Source organism: Triturus cristatus, chromosome 5_1 (assembly GCF_964204655.1).
Source record: "Triturus cristatus chromosome 5_1, aTriCri1.1, whole genome shotgun sequence".
Classification (NCBI taxonomy): Eukaryota; Metazoa; Chordata; class Amphibia; order Caudata; family Salamandridae; genus Triturus; species Triturus cristatus.
The window spans coordinates 173,366,158-173,378,707 of record NC_140587.1 but is presented as its reverse complement, the minus strand read 5'-3'; the positions used below and the strand labels follow the sequence as shown (position 1 = coordinate 173,378,707).

The 12,550-nt window shown below is 48.9% G+C and overlaps 1 protein-coding gene across 1 annotated transcript in view; it reads left to right on the top strand.

Moving 5' to 3' along the window:
• The window catches only part of LOC146830574 (lymphocyte antigen 6E-like), a 216,024-nt gene that overhangs the window by 129,523 nt on the left and 73,951 nt on the right, over positions 1–12,550 (top strand). The gene's annotated exons all lie outside the window — the stretch shown is intronic.

The following is a 12,550-nucleotide window of genomic DNA, read 5'->3' as shown; positions in this document are numbered from 1 at the left end:
TTTAAATGACTTACCCTTAAGTGTATGTGTGTGCATATAGTTAAAATGAAGTTACATGAGGTGATAATATTTTATGAAATGATGTCTGGCCCTTGCTACCGGGGACAGAGGGGTCGGGCCTGGGGCTCTTGCTGTTCCGATGCTTTCTGGGTGTGAGAGCTGTGGGTCCAGGAGGTCAGTCCCTCATACTTGATGACTGTGGCAGTTGCAAGGAGGACCAAGTTTGACCATTTCCACAAAGGCCGAAGGCAGTGCTGTCTGGTGTGAGCCTTGACCCAGATGCAGTCGCCAGGCTAGAGCCTATGGGCTCGTGGTGTGTCTACTTCAGGAAGAGCCTGCAGCACATGGCGATAAAGATAATGAAATGTCTCTGTAACTCTTTTACAGTGCTGCAGGAGCAAATCATTCAATACTGACAGAGGAACCATAGACATGTGGCCTGGAATGTTCAATGGACAGCCAAACACAATCTTGTGTGGGCTCAATTTTGTGGCTCTGTCAGGAGTATTCATAGACAACAGAGCTAATGGTAGTGCATCATTCCAGGACAGTTCAGAGGATGCACAGTTCTTCCCTATTTTGTTTTTCAACATGCAATTTCTTCACTCAACGGCCTCTGCTGCTGGTGGGCGATATGCACAATATAGTTTCTATGTGGCCCTAGCCCTCTGCACATTCCCTCAATCACATGAGAGATGAACACTGCTTCGTTGTCGGAACTCAGGAGCACTGAGAACCTAAAGTGTGAAATAAGTTCCTTCAAAAGGCGTTTGGCAACAGTAAGTGCATCACAGGTCTTTGCTGGGTATGTCTCAGTCCATTTTCTAAACATGTATACGATGACCAACACATACTTATATTTGTAAACAGGGGGCATGTTGATTAAATCAAACTGTAAGCTTTCAAAAGGTCCGTGTTGAAGTGGAAAATGGCCAAGTGCAGTTGGTGTACCCTTCTGGGTATTGTATTGTGCACAAACAGTGCATTGTTTGCATAAGTGTTCTGCAGTTTGATGGAGCTTGGTGTTGAACCAACATTGGAAAAAGTCCAGGGCCGCATTGTGAAGCATGGAGATGCTCCGGGTGGTGCCTTCAGGTCACGGAGTTGGCAGTGGCATTGTTGACAGCGTAATAGTTGTTTTTTTCTGTTGCACACAAAACACACAGTTCCCAGAGCTGTTGGCAGATTAATTTGAAGTCTATGATGTTCCTGAGACTTCCAACAGGAGACAAGCTGTACCTCAAGCCCTTGGAGAAACTCAGGAAATAAGTTTCAGAAAGTTCAAATCAGTCCTTTTGCTGCCCAAGACAGAAGCAGCAAGCAGTAGGCCAGCACAGCAAAGCACATAGCAAAGTGGAAGTACGTCCCGACAGCTTCTTCAGACTTTCTTCTTGGCTGGTTCCTTAGTTCAAAAGAGTTCTAAAGTTCTGGGGTCAGGGTCCCACAGCTTATACTACTTTCACCCTTTGAAGTGTGCATGTTTCAAAGAAAGTCTCTCTTGCTTACTAGAACCAGTTCTGTCCTCCCTGGTCCAGCCACACTACAGTGGATAGGGACATGATTGTGAAAGGCAGACACAGCCCTATTCAGGTACAGGTGACAGCTACTCCCACCACTCGGGCAAACCACAACTCCCTTTGTGTGACTGTCTAGAGTGAATCCACAAAACAGCCCCTTTCAGTCTAAACCAGACGATGATTCCACAAGCAGGAAGAGGCATACAGAATGGTAAAGCAAGAAAATGCCCACCTTCCTTTGGGGTGCCTTACATTTAGTAAAATGGAAGGTCTGGGCCTGGCAAGTAGGTGCACTTGCCAGGTCGACATGGCAGTTTAAACTGTGTGCACAGACACTGCAGTGACAGAACTAAGACACATTTGAAAAGGCTACTTGTGTGGGTGACACAATCAGTGTTGCAGGCCCACTAGTAGCATTTAATGTACAGGCCTTGGTGCACCTGTGGCCAATACTAGGGACTTACTCATAAATCAAATAAGCCAATGATGGAAAATACCAATCCATAACACAATTTACAGAGGGAGCACTTGCACTTTAGCACTGATCAGCAGGGGTAAAGTGTGCAGAGACGAGAAACCAGCCAAAAACAAAGTCAAGCATACCATCAAAAACAGGAGGTCAGAAAGCAAAAAGACAGGGGAAACACACCAAAAGATGCCAGGTCTAACATGGTACTTCTTGTAGGGGCATATTCAGTAGAGGTTTTGTAACGACTGGGTATGCAGATTCTAATGTTTGTGCTACCTCTAGTCGTCAGGGAGCTCACTAGTTATTTCCACTGATGCAACTTGTCTATGGGATACTGTATTATGTCTGTCATCCAGGCATCTTCCCTAGACGGTAGATCTGAATCCTGAAAGCTAAGGGGCTTATTTACAAGCCCCTTGCACCACTGGTGCGTCACTTTTTGTGCCGCACCAACAGCGTATTTTCAGGAAAAGACACCGAGTGTGGCTTTTCCTGTCCTTGCAAATATGGCCCATTTACACGCAGCACTTTCAATGAAAGGGGCGTTTCAAGGGTGTTGCTGTGGGTTTTTCCATGCAACACCCATGGAAACTGACCCATTTACAGATTTACGAGAAATTGTAAACCTGGAAATGCGTCTGATTGCTCTGCGTCCCTTGGGAAGGCGTAGCGAGGCGTAACGAGGGGAAATGTATTCATTTCTCCTCGATTTTTTTCCCCTTTCTATGTGTGCTGCATTCTGCAGCACACATAGAATGAGGAAATCACCTTTTGTGATTGTTTATGTACAGGAAGGTGTCCCTTCCTGCACATAAACAATTATCCCCATGATGCAGGCATCCCTGCACCATGGGGCAAAGGTGCCTGCATCAGCGCATGGCAGCCAATTGTGCGTCCGCACAGGGGAAAGCCCAGGGATGCCACATATAGTTGTAAATATGTCACACCCCTGTACTTTGAAAGTACCGTAGCCAAAGGTCTTGCTGTGCCGCTCTGCAGCACTTTCTTGTAAATGAGGCCCTTTAATTTAGATATGTGCTATTCGTATGTCTGTGGTAGGGAAGGGGGGGGGGCTGAATTTCTGTCCGTGATCACAGCCTTGACATGCTGCGCATAGAAGCAATGTTCCTGGGACCCTTTTGCATTAAGCTAGCTCGCACCAAACACAACACTGCATCCTGGTGTGGTCTGTTATACTTTTCAGCCAGTGCATCTACTTGTAAATTGCCCTCTAATAGGGCATTTAGTAGCACAGTACACTTTGATCTGTTGCTTTTTAAAAGCATCCTAATCTGTGGTGCTGGGGAGTGCAGGGGTGTTGGGCCGGGAGCTGGTCTGTGTCATGCCAACCCTCCGTCCTCCAGTTGTTTTGTGTGTTTATTATATGCCTCTTCTATAGTTGCCGTATAGTGTACTGCATGTTTTGCATATGTACAAAGGTCCCAAATCAGTGTGCGCATTACCTGGCGGCCCAGTGTATGGTCTGAAGACCCATCGTGGAATACATGTCGTCACACAGATAATTAATCTTGGCAACATTATGCCTTTCCCTTTGCATGTTTCCTCCAGTCGGTCACATTTTTTGCTCAGTTTGTAGGCGGCATATGCCGTTTCCTCTCTTATTATTGAAAAGGAGAGGAGGTTCAAAATGTTATGAAGATCCATGGGGCATATTATCAAGACAGGCGATAAAATTATCGCCGCTTTAGCGGCAAAACGGCGATAGTGGGCTTGATAATATGCTCTATGGAATTCCAATTGAAGCCCATGTTAGATGTCCTTCACATCTAACATGGGCTTCAATTGGAATTCCATTGAGCATATTATCAAGCCCATTATCGCCGTTTTAGCAGAAGTTTTCTGCCACTAAAGCGTTGATAATTTTATCGCCTGTCTTGATAATATGCCCCTATTTTTGTTAGTTCTTTATTTACGATTCGCTGTTTCAGGGCACGGCTCTCGGTCTCGTCTTCTGTAGTTAGCTGTGTGAGTTTAGTGCCTGGGGCAAACTATCCCTGTGCATGGGGCATATCAGCAACTTAGCACTAGGATAATTATCGCCGGCTAGCGTGGATTTTTATCGCTGAGATAGCATGCTATTAGCAATGCTTATCTCAAAAGCGATAAAAATCCTAGCACTAACTGCCTAACATGAGATCATCACTGGCAACCCAGCGATAATCTCACGAAATGTGGTGTTAGCTTGTTGATAGGTCCCCACAAACTTAGCCATGATATCCACCTTCCACAGGATATCATGGCTAAGTCAGTCCTGAAGCAGGCGTAAGGAAAGTAGCGATAACCGGGGTTATCGCTACTTTTCTTGCCGCTATGCTTCATAGCGTGGGGCTTGATGATAGGAGAAATGTCGCTTAGCGACATTTCTCCTGTCATGTCAGGTCAGGAACGCCCACTTTGCATCTCATTAGAGATGCAAAGCTGGGCGTTAAGAATTTGTGCGCTAATACAAGGTTTCACGCATTAGCGTGACCTTGCTAATTAGGCGATAAAATTATCGCCGCTTTTCGGACGAAAACGGCCGCAAAAGCGGCGATAATTTTCTATCGCCGCCTTGTAAATATGCCCCCATGTTCTTTGTTTGGAAGGGTAGCCGTAGGGACGCTCCTCATCCGACCCGTTTTTAAGCCTTCTAGCACTGGGTCTGCTTTACCCCTTCATCCTCAAGCTGTGCACTTGACACAGAAATACAGGGGAAGGCCCCAATACCATTCAAATGTCTTTCTCTCTACTATTGCCTTACCTTCTGATCTGTTGCCTCTTTCCATGATCCTTTTTTCAACTCCATCAACTCCTTATGCACCTTTTCTTTCACATCAGTAGTTGTTCACAAATACCGCAAGCTGAAGTCCCACATCCAAAAGAAGTTCCACTCCCTTGGCCCTTTCAATATCAACATCTGCCTTAAATATGACAACCCAGCCATGTCATAGGTTCCATGCAACGGGAACTGCAAGTCCTTCCTTTTTGCTGTGTGTAAGACCTGGCATCTTTTGGCGAGTTGCTCCTGTCTTTTTGCTTCTGATCTCCTGGTTTTGGTGGTACTCTGGATATTGTTTGCGCTGGTTTAGTGTTTCTGCGCACTTTAATGTAATGTTATGTTAACTACAATTTGTATAGCGCATAATCACCAGAAGGTCTCTTAGCGCTTGTTGAGAAGACATAGGAACCATCTGTCAATCCCGGAAGCACCTAGGCGGAGGAGTTAGACAATGTCCAATGCTTCCCTGAACAGATGGGTCTTAAGGCATTTCCTAAAAGGAAGTAGGGCGGGTTCCTTGTGGAGATTCTCATTCAATTGATTCCAAAGTTGGGAATTAAAACAGAAAAAGCTCTGCCACCTTTAGATGCAGTTTTGACCCGTGGGAAGGCCAAGAGACCTGCCTCGGAAGATCGAAGTGTGCGTTCCGGCACATAGTTCACCAGGCGTTCCTTGATGTAAGCTGGGGCCTGGCCATAGATGGCTTTATGGGCAATACAGAGGCCCTAAAACTTTGCTCTCTGATGACCAGGAGCCAGTGCAACTTGTGCAGCCTAAAGATCAGCCTAGCTGCATCATTCTAGGTAACCTGCAGCTTGCGAATTAGAATCTCAGGGAGACCAATATATAAGGCATTGCCATAGTCCTGCCTGGACACAATCATGGCGGATACAATCGTCTGTAGAGTGGTGGGTGAGAGAAGAGGGGAAAGTTTCCGCAGCTGTCTTATTAGACCCAGACAAGTGCCGACCACAGTAGCGACTTGGTTGGTTATAGAGAGATTGACATCAATTTTGATGCCCAGGCTTTTTACAACAGGATCTGGCGTAGGTGCGGTGCCGAGCTCTTGTGGCCAGAAAAGGTAGTTCCAAGGGTTGCCTTTGGAGGAGATTACGAGAACCTCTGTTTTTTCTGGATTGACTTTTAATGAGCTGGCTGTCATTCAGCTCACAGTGTGTCTAAGAATGTTTTGCACGTAAGTGTGGGCATGCGGGTAGTTGTTGATCTGCAGGATAAGTTGGGTATCGTCTGCATAATTAAAAACTTGACAGTCCTTGCCAGCTAGGGCAGCCACCAAAGGCTGGAGATCCACATTAAACAGGAGAGGGGACAGGTTTGAGCCCTGAGGGACACCACAGGTGAGGGCGCCACTATTTGACATCTGCTCACCCAGTTTGATGCTTTGGGATCGCCCCAGTTAAAAGGACTCAAGCCACTGGAAAGTATATCCGCAAATGCCCATATTGGCAATCCGAAACAAGAGTCGGGCATGATTGACCGTGTCGAACACCGGTGACGGGTCTAACAAAATCAGGGCGCTCGAATCTTTGTTATCAGCCCTCACTCTGAGCTCATCGAGTACAGCCAACATCACCAGTTCAGTACTATGGTGGGCTCTGAAGCCTGCCTGCCGCCACTGAAGTAACTGGTGTTCCTGTAAAGGCTGAAGGTGTTTTGAGGACATGTTGCTCCAGGACTTTTGCCAGAAAAGGGAGCTGGGAAATGGGCCTGTAGTTTTTAAGATTGGCCGCCTCTGCCCTTGGTTTCTTCAGCAGGGTAATGACCCTAGCTTCCTTCATAGTGGTGGGTAGATAGCCTGTCTCCAGAGAATGATTAAGAAGAGAGAGGATCTCTTTTTCTAGCCCGGGGAGGGCCATTCGGAAAATCCTTGGGGGGCAAGCCTCTGAGGGGGGCCTGATTTAACGCGGTTCATCAGGTATGTCAGGGTCGCTGAATCTAATTTAAGGAAAAAAGTGAGTTGCTCGCCCGGAGTGTGGGGTGCTACGGTCTGGTCTAGGATTGCTTGATTTGAAGGAGTGTTATCTATCTCAGCTAAGATATCCCTAACTTTCTGAAGAGAAAAGTCCTGGAATTTATTTCAATTCGCCGGCTCGGGTGCTAATTTCTGTTCTGACTTCTGCCTGAGCTCTCTGAGAATTCTAAACATTTTCCTCTGTTTATTTGTAACATCTGTAATTCTAGCCTCATAATATTCAGCTTTTCTGGCCATAAATGGCCTTTTTATATAGGGTTAGCATGGTTTTGTAGCTTGCAAATGCAGCTGGGTTAAGAGATTTGCACCATAGCCTCTCGGATTGAAGGAGGATTTGCTTCCTACCCCGCAGATCCTCATTAAACCAGGGAGCCCCCTTGCCCTTGTCTCTGACTCTTTTCCTCCGGGCCGGTGCTATCTGATCTACGGCCCTACGAAGGTTACCAGTGAGGCCTTCACTCTCCTGGTCGAGATTATCTTTCGTAGGTTCATTACGGGAGGTACTGAGCAGGGTGCCTATTAGCTTGGCTGCCTCAATATTGTATTTATATAATATAATACAAAGAATACTGTGGGTCTAGAGTTCTGTGTGACAAAAAATTGATATAATGGATAGAGTAAAGCAAAAGACCATCTGGGGCTTGCCCAAAAAGTTAAGTTCCCATCACCCACCTGAGGTGGCTTATCATCATCTGGGAACTGTGGACTTAACCATAGAAACCAACCACATGGATGATTGTGGTGGTTATGTGGTAGTCCCAGGCGTGGATGCCAAAGATGGGGTGATGGTTTGCAGTGCAAAAAGTATGAAAGAAAAAGGTGCTATTAAAAATGGCTAACAAGACACAATACATTTTATTCTGGTGCTGTCTTGATGCCACTTTAAAAACAGTGCGTAGACAGCTTCACAAATAACTGTCAAGATGTCGGTCTACATGTTTCGGCTACTGGACTTGGGAGTCCAAGCTCTCATCAGGACCATGCTGACGCTACTGCAAAACGTGTGAAAAGGAAACTTATAAACACAAAAAAGGTTTTGGGTTGATACCCAATACAACCTGATTGTTCAAGTACGTTCCCGTTGGGTTTTTACAGGGAAAGAGACCTGGTAACAATGAAAAAAAGAAATCAACTCAATCTTATAAAATATCAGTATTAATCACAGAACTAAGCTAGATATAATGTGCTAGCAACATTAAATCAATACTAAATGATGTATTGTTTTACAGGGTGATAATCATATCAACATTCAACTTGTGCACTTACCCGAAAAGTTTTGGGTACGCACCTCGCCTCGCCTGGCATCCGCTCAGGACTTGAGGCACCGCTCTACAAAAATGAAAAATGTCAAACAACAAGATTACCCCAAGGCGATTTAACCTGTATAGTTCGGAGAGGGGGGAGGAGGAAACTTCCAACAGGAGTTATTTGATTAAGCAGTTATGGCCTCAATATTGTTCCAGCTGCGTACCACTCTCCACTCAGGAGGTGGGTGTAACACTTGGTTGGCCAACGGAACCCAGCAGCTGATTAGTGAGTAATCTGACCAGATCCATGGGCTGATGTCTATGAGGCTAGCCGGCGTCTGACTAGTCCAGAAGAGGTCCAGAATACGGCCTTTGACATGAGTGGGGGAGTCAACCAGCTCATGAAGTGCCAGCGAGCTCATGACTCCCTCGAATACTACTGATCAGTACTAAAGTGCAAATGCTCCTACTGTAAATTGTGTTTATGGATTGGTATTTCAGTGTTTGGCTTATTTGATTTACTCGTAAGTCCCTAGTACAGTGCACTTTGTGTGCCCAGGACCTGTAAATCAAAGGCTGCTAGTGGGCCTGCAACAGTGATTGCGCACCCCACACAAGCAGCCTTTCAATGGGTTCTCAGACCTGCCACTCCACTGTCTGTAGGCAGTTTCTACTGCCATGTTGTCCTGGCAAATGCACCCACTTGCCAGGCCCCAACCTTTCCTTCTCCCACATATGAGACACGCCTAAGGTAAGCCCAAGGTACCCTTGTGGGCAGGGTGCAGTGTGGGGGATAGGTAGGACATGTACCAGTGTTTGTTACATGTCCTAATAGTGAAACACTGTGCATTTCATTTTCACTGTTGAGAGGCTATCTCTCCCATAGGTTAACATGGGAGCTGCTTTGTAACACTTTCACAAATGTAGCTGGCCAGGGGTAGCTGATGGAAAAGTGGAGTGTAGTATCCCTGAACTGAGAATTGGAAAAATACATCTTTTAGCCGATAATTTTTATATTGTGTGTTTGGAAATACCACTTTTAGAAAGTGGATATTTCTTTATCTAATCATCTATGTGTCTCTGCCTGTTTGTGTATTAGCTGTCTAAGTTTTAGACTTTGTGCATTCACACTAGACAGGGACAAAAAGGCGGTTGAGGTGTGTCCTGCCTTTCCTGGGTGACTCATAGCCTAGCTGATGAGTCTGTCATGCATCTAGAGTGGTGGGGGGGAGATGTCACATGCACCTGAATGGACTGTGTCTGACTTCCACAATGCTGTCTCCACCTCCTATAGTGAACCTTGCCTGAGCAGGACCGAACTGGATTATGTGTGTCAGGAGAACTTTGGTTGTGCCAACACCACTAAACTTCAAAGGGAAATGTGGTATAAATATTGGGGCTCAGACCCCAGGACTGTAGAACTCTTGGCTCAAGGAACCTGTCAAGAAGAAGAGCTGGAGAAGCTGTGAGGAGAGACTGCCACTTCGCTGTGTGCTTTGCTGTGTTGGCCTGCAGTAGCTGCTTCTGTCTTGGGACTAGGGCAAGCCTGTCTGCGTCTGTCCTCGCCCGTCCGTGCCTGGACCGCGCCCAGGGCCAGATCACCCGGCCCCCGCGAACGCCACGACACCCGACACCGCTATAATGCCAGCAACCTCCACGCACTCAACATCTGACAATTACACACCTGCTTCCTGGCCGCCCGAAGCGCACCCAAGGACCCTTATCCTGCCGGAGCTGCAGCTTCACCAGCCTCTGAGCCACCAAACCGCACGCAGAGAAAGGACGTAACCACCTCAGATGCATTCTACTCAACACCCACTCCGCCCACAAACACTCCATCGAACTCTGGGACCTAGTTGACTCCACCTCCCCAGACGTCGCATTCCTGACGGAGACCTGGATGAACACCTCTCCGGCACCCGACATCGCCTTAGCCATCCCTGACGGCTAGAAGATCCCCCGCAGGGATCGCACCAACGGAACAGGAGGAGGAATTGCCATCGTCCACAGAAACACCCTCAGAGTCTCAACCAGCACCGACGACACCCTCAGCACCGCCAAACAGCTACACTTCCAGATCCACACTGATCCCAACACCACCCTCAGAGGGACCCTTGTCTACAGACCCCCAGACCCCCGAGCACAGTTCAGCGACTCCATCACCGACTTTGTCAGCATGCCCGCCCTTGCCTCCACAGACTACATCCTCCTCGGGGGCCTGAACTTCCACCTCGAGAACAACAACACCAACTCCACCACCCTGATTGACAACCTCGCCAACCTCGGACTCAGACAGCTCGTCACAACACCCACCCACTTCGCCGGCCACAAGCTTGACCCCATCTTCTCCGCAAGCTCCCACATCACCTTCAGCCACACCACCAAACTCCACTGGACCGACCATCACTGCATCCACTTCACCTTCCGGAAACCCACCATGTACCACCGCACTCAACAGATCCCCCACCTCAGCTGGAGCAAAGTCACCGAAGACCAGCTAAACACCACCCATGCCCGAAGCCCACCCGTCGACCCCACCGACACCGCCGCTAGCAACCTCAGACAGTGGATCGAAGACTGCGCCAACACTCTCGCCCCGATCAAGAAACCCTTCAACAGTCGCACCAACAAGAAAGCCAGCTGGTTCACCGCAGACCTCCAGGCCTCCAAGCAAACCTGCTGAAAACTAGAGAAGAAATTGCACCGCGAACAGACGCCGGACAGCATGCAGCCCACAAGAACGCCATCCGCAGACACCATCACCTCATCAGATCCGCCAAAAGGGCCTCCTGCAAGGACCGCCTAGATGACTACGCGCACAACAGCAATGAGCTCTTCAACATCGTGAAGGAACTCTCCAACCCCAGCTCCAACACCAACGACATCCCACCATCGCAAGACCTGTGCGACCCCCTTGCCACCTTCTTCCATCGCAAGATCGCAGACATCCACGACAGCTTCCACAACTTGACCGCATCGACAGCCACCGAGACCTCTGACCCCATGGCCACCACCCACATCGATCCCCTGCTCACCTGGACCAACATAAACGACGAAGACACCTTGAAAATCATGAACACCATCCACTCCGGCTCTCCGTCAGACCCATGCCCACACCACATCTTCAACAAAGCCAGCGCCACCATCACACCCAATCTCCGCAAGGCCATCAACATCTCCTTCAAGACCGCGACCATCCCTGGGAGCTGGAAGCACACCGAGATCAACGCCTTACTCAAAAAACCCAAGGCGGATCCGAGGGACTTCAAGAACTTATGGCCCATCTCCCTGCTCCCGTTCCTGGCGAAGGTCATCGAGAAGACCGTCAACAGACAACTGACCCACTACCTTGAGGAGAACAGCATCCTGGACCCATCCCAGTCTGGGTTCCGCAGCAACCACAGTACCAAAACAGTCCTCATCGCCGCCACCGATGACATCAGGGCCCTGCTGGACAACAGCAAAACCGCGGCCCTCATCCTCCTGGACCTATCAGCCGCCTTTCACAATGTCTGTCACCGCACCCTACGCAAACCCCTTCACAACACAGGGATCAGAGACAAGGCTCTGGAATGGACCACCTCCTTCCTCTCCAGCAGAACCCAGAGCATTCGCCTCCCCCTTTTCGTTCCGAAGCCACCAAGATCATCTGCGGCGTACCCCAAGGATCATCCCTCAGCCCAACATTGTTCAATGTCTACATGGCACCGCTCGCCCACGTCGCCCAACTGCACGACCTCAACATCATCTCATATGCCAACTACACCCAGCTGATCCTCTCCCTCACGAAGGACCCCCTCACCGCCAAAACCAACCTCCACAAAGGAATGAAAGCCGTCGCCGAGTGGATGAAGAACAGTCATCTGAAGCTGAACTTGGAAAAGACGGTGATCCTCATCCTCGGCTCCACCCCCTCGTCCTGGGACGACTCCTGGTGGCTGACCGCACTGGAAGCAGCACCGACACCCACCGACCACACACGCAGCCTGGGATTCATCCTTGACTCAACACTCTCCATGACCAAGCAAGTCAACGCCGTCTCTTCCTCCTGCTTCAACATCCTCCGCATGCACCGCAAGATCTACAGGTGGATCCCCAGCAAAACAAGAACGGTCACCCAGGCCTTCGTCAGCAGCAGGCTGGACTACGGAAATGCCCTCTACACAGGTGCCTCGGCCAAACTCCTGAAACGACTACAGCGCATACAGAACGCCTCTGCACGCTTGATCTTAGACATCCCTTGCCACAGCCACATCACACCCCACCTGAGAGACCTGCACTGGCTTCCTGTCAACAAGAGGATCACCTTCAAGCTCCTCACCCACGCACACAAGGCACTCCACAACACCGAACCGGCATACCTCAACAGATGACTCACCTTCTACACCCTGAACCGCCAGCTCCACTCCGCCGACCACGCCCTCTCCACCGGCCCCCGCATCTGAAGAGCGACCACCGGCGGCAGATTGTTCTCCCACCTCGCCGCCAAAACCTGGAACACCATCCCCATCCTCCTTCGGCAGACCCAGGACCTATTAACCTTCA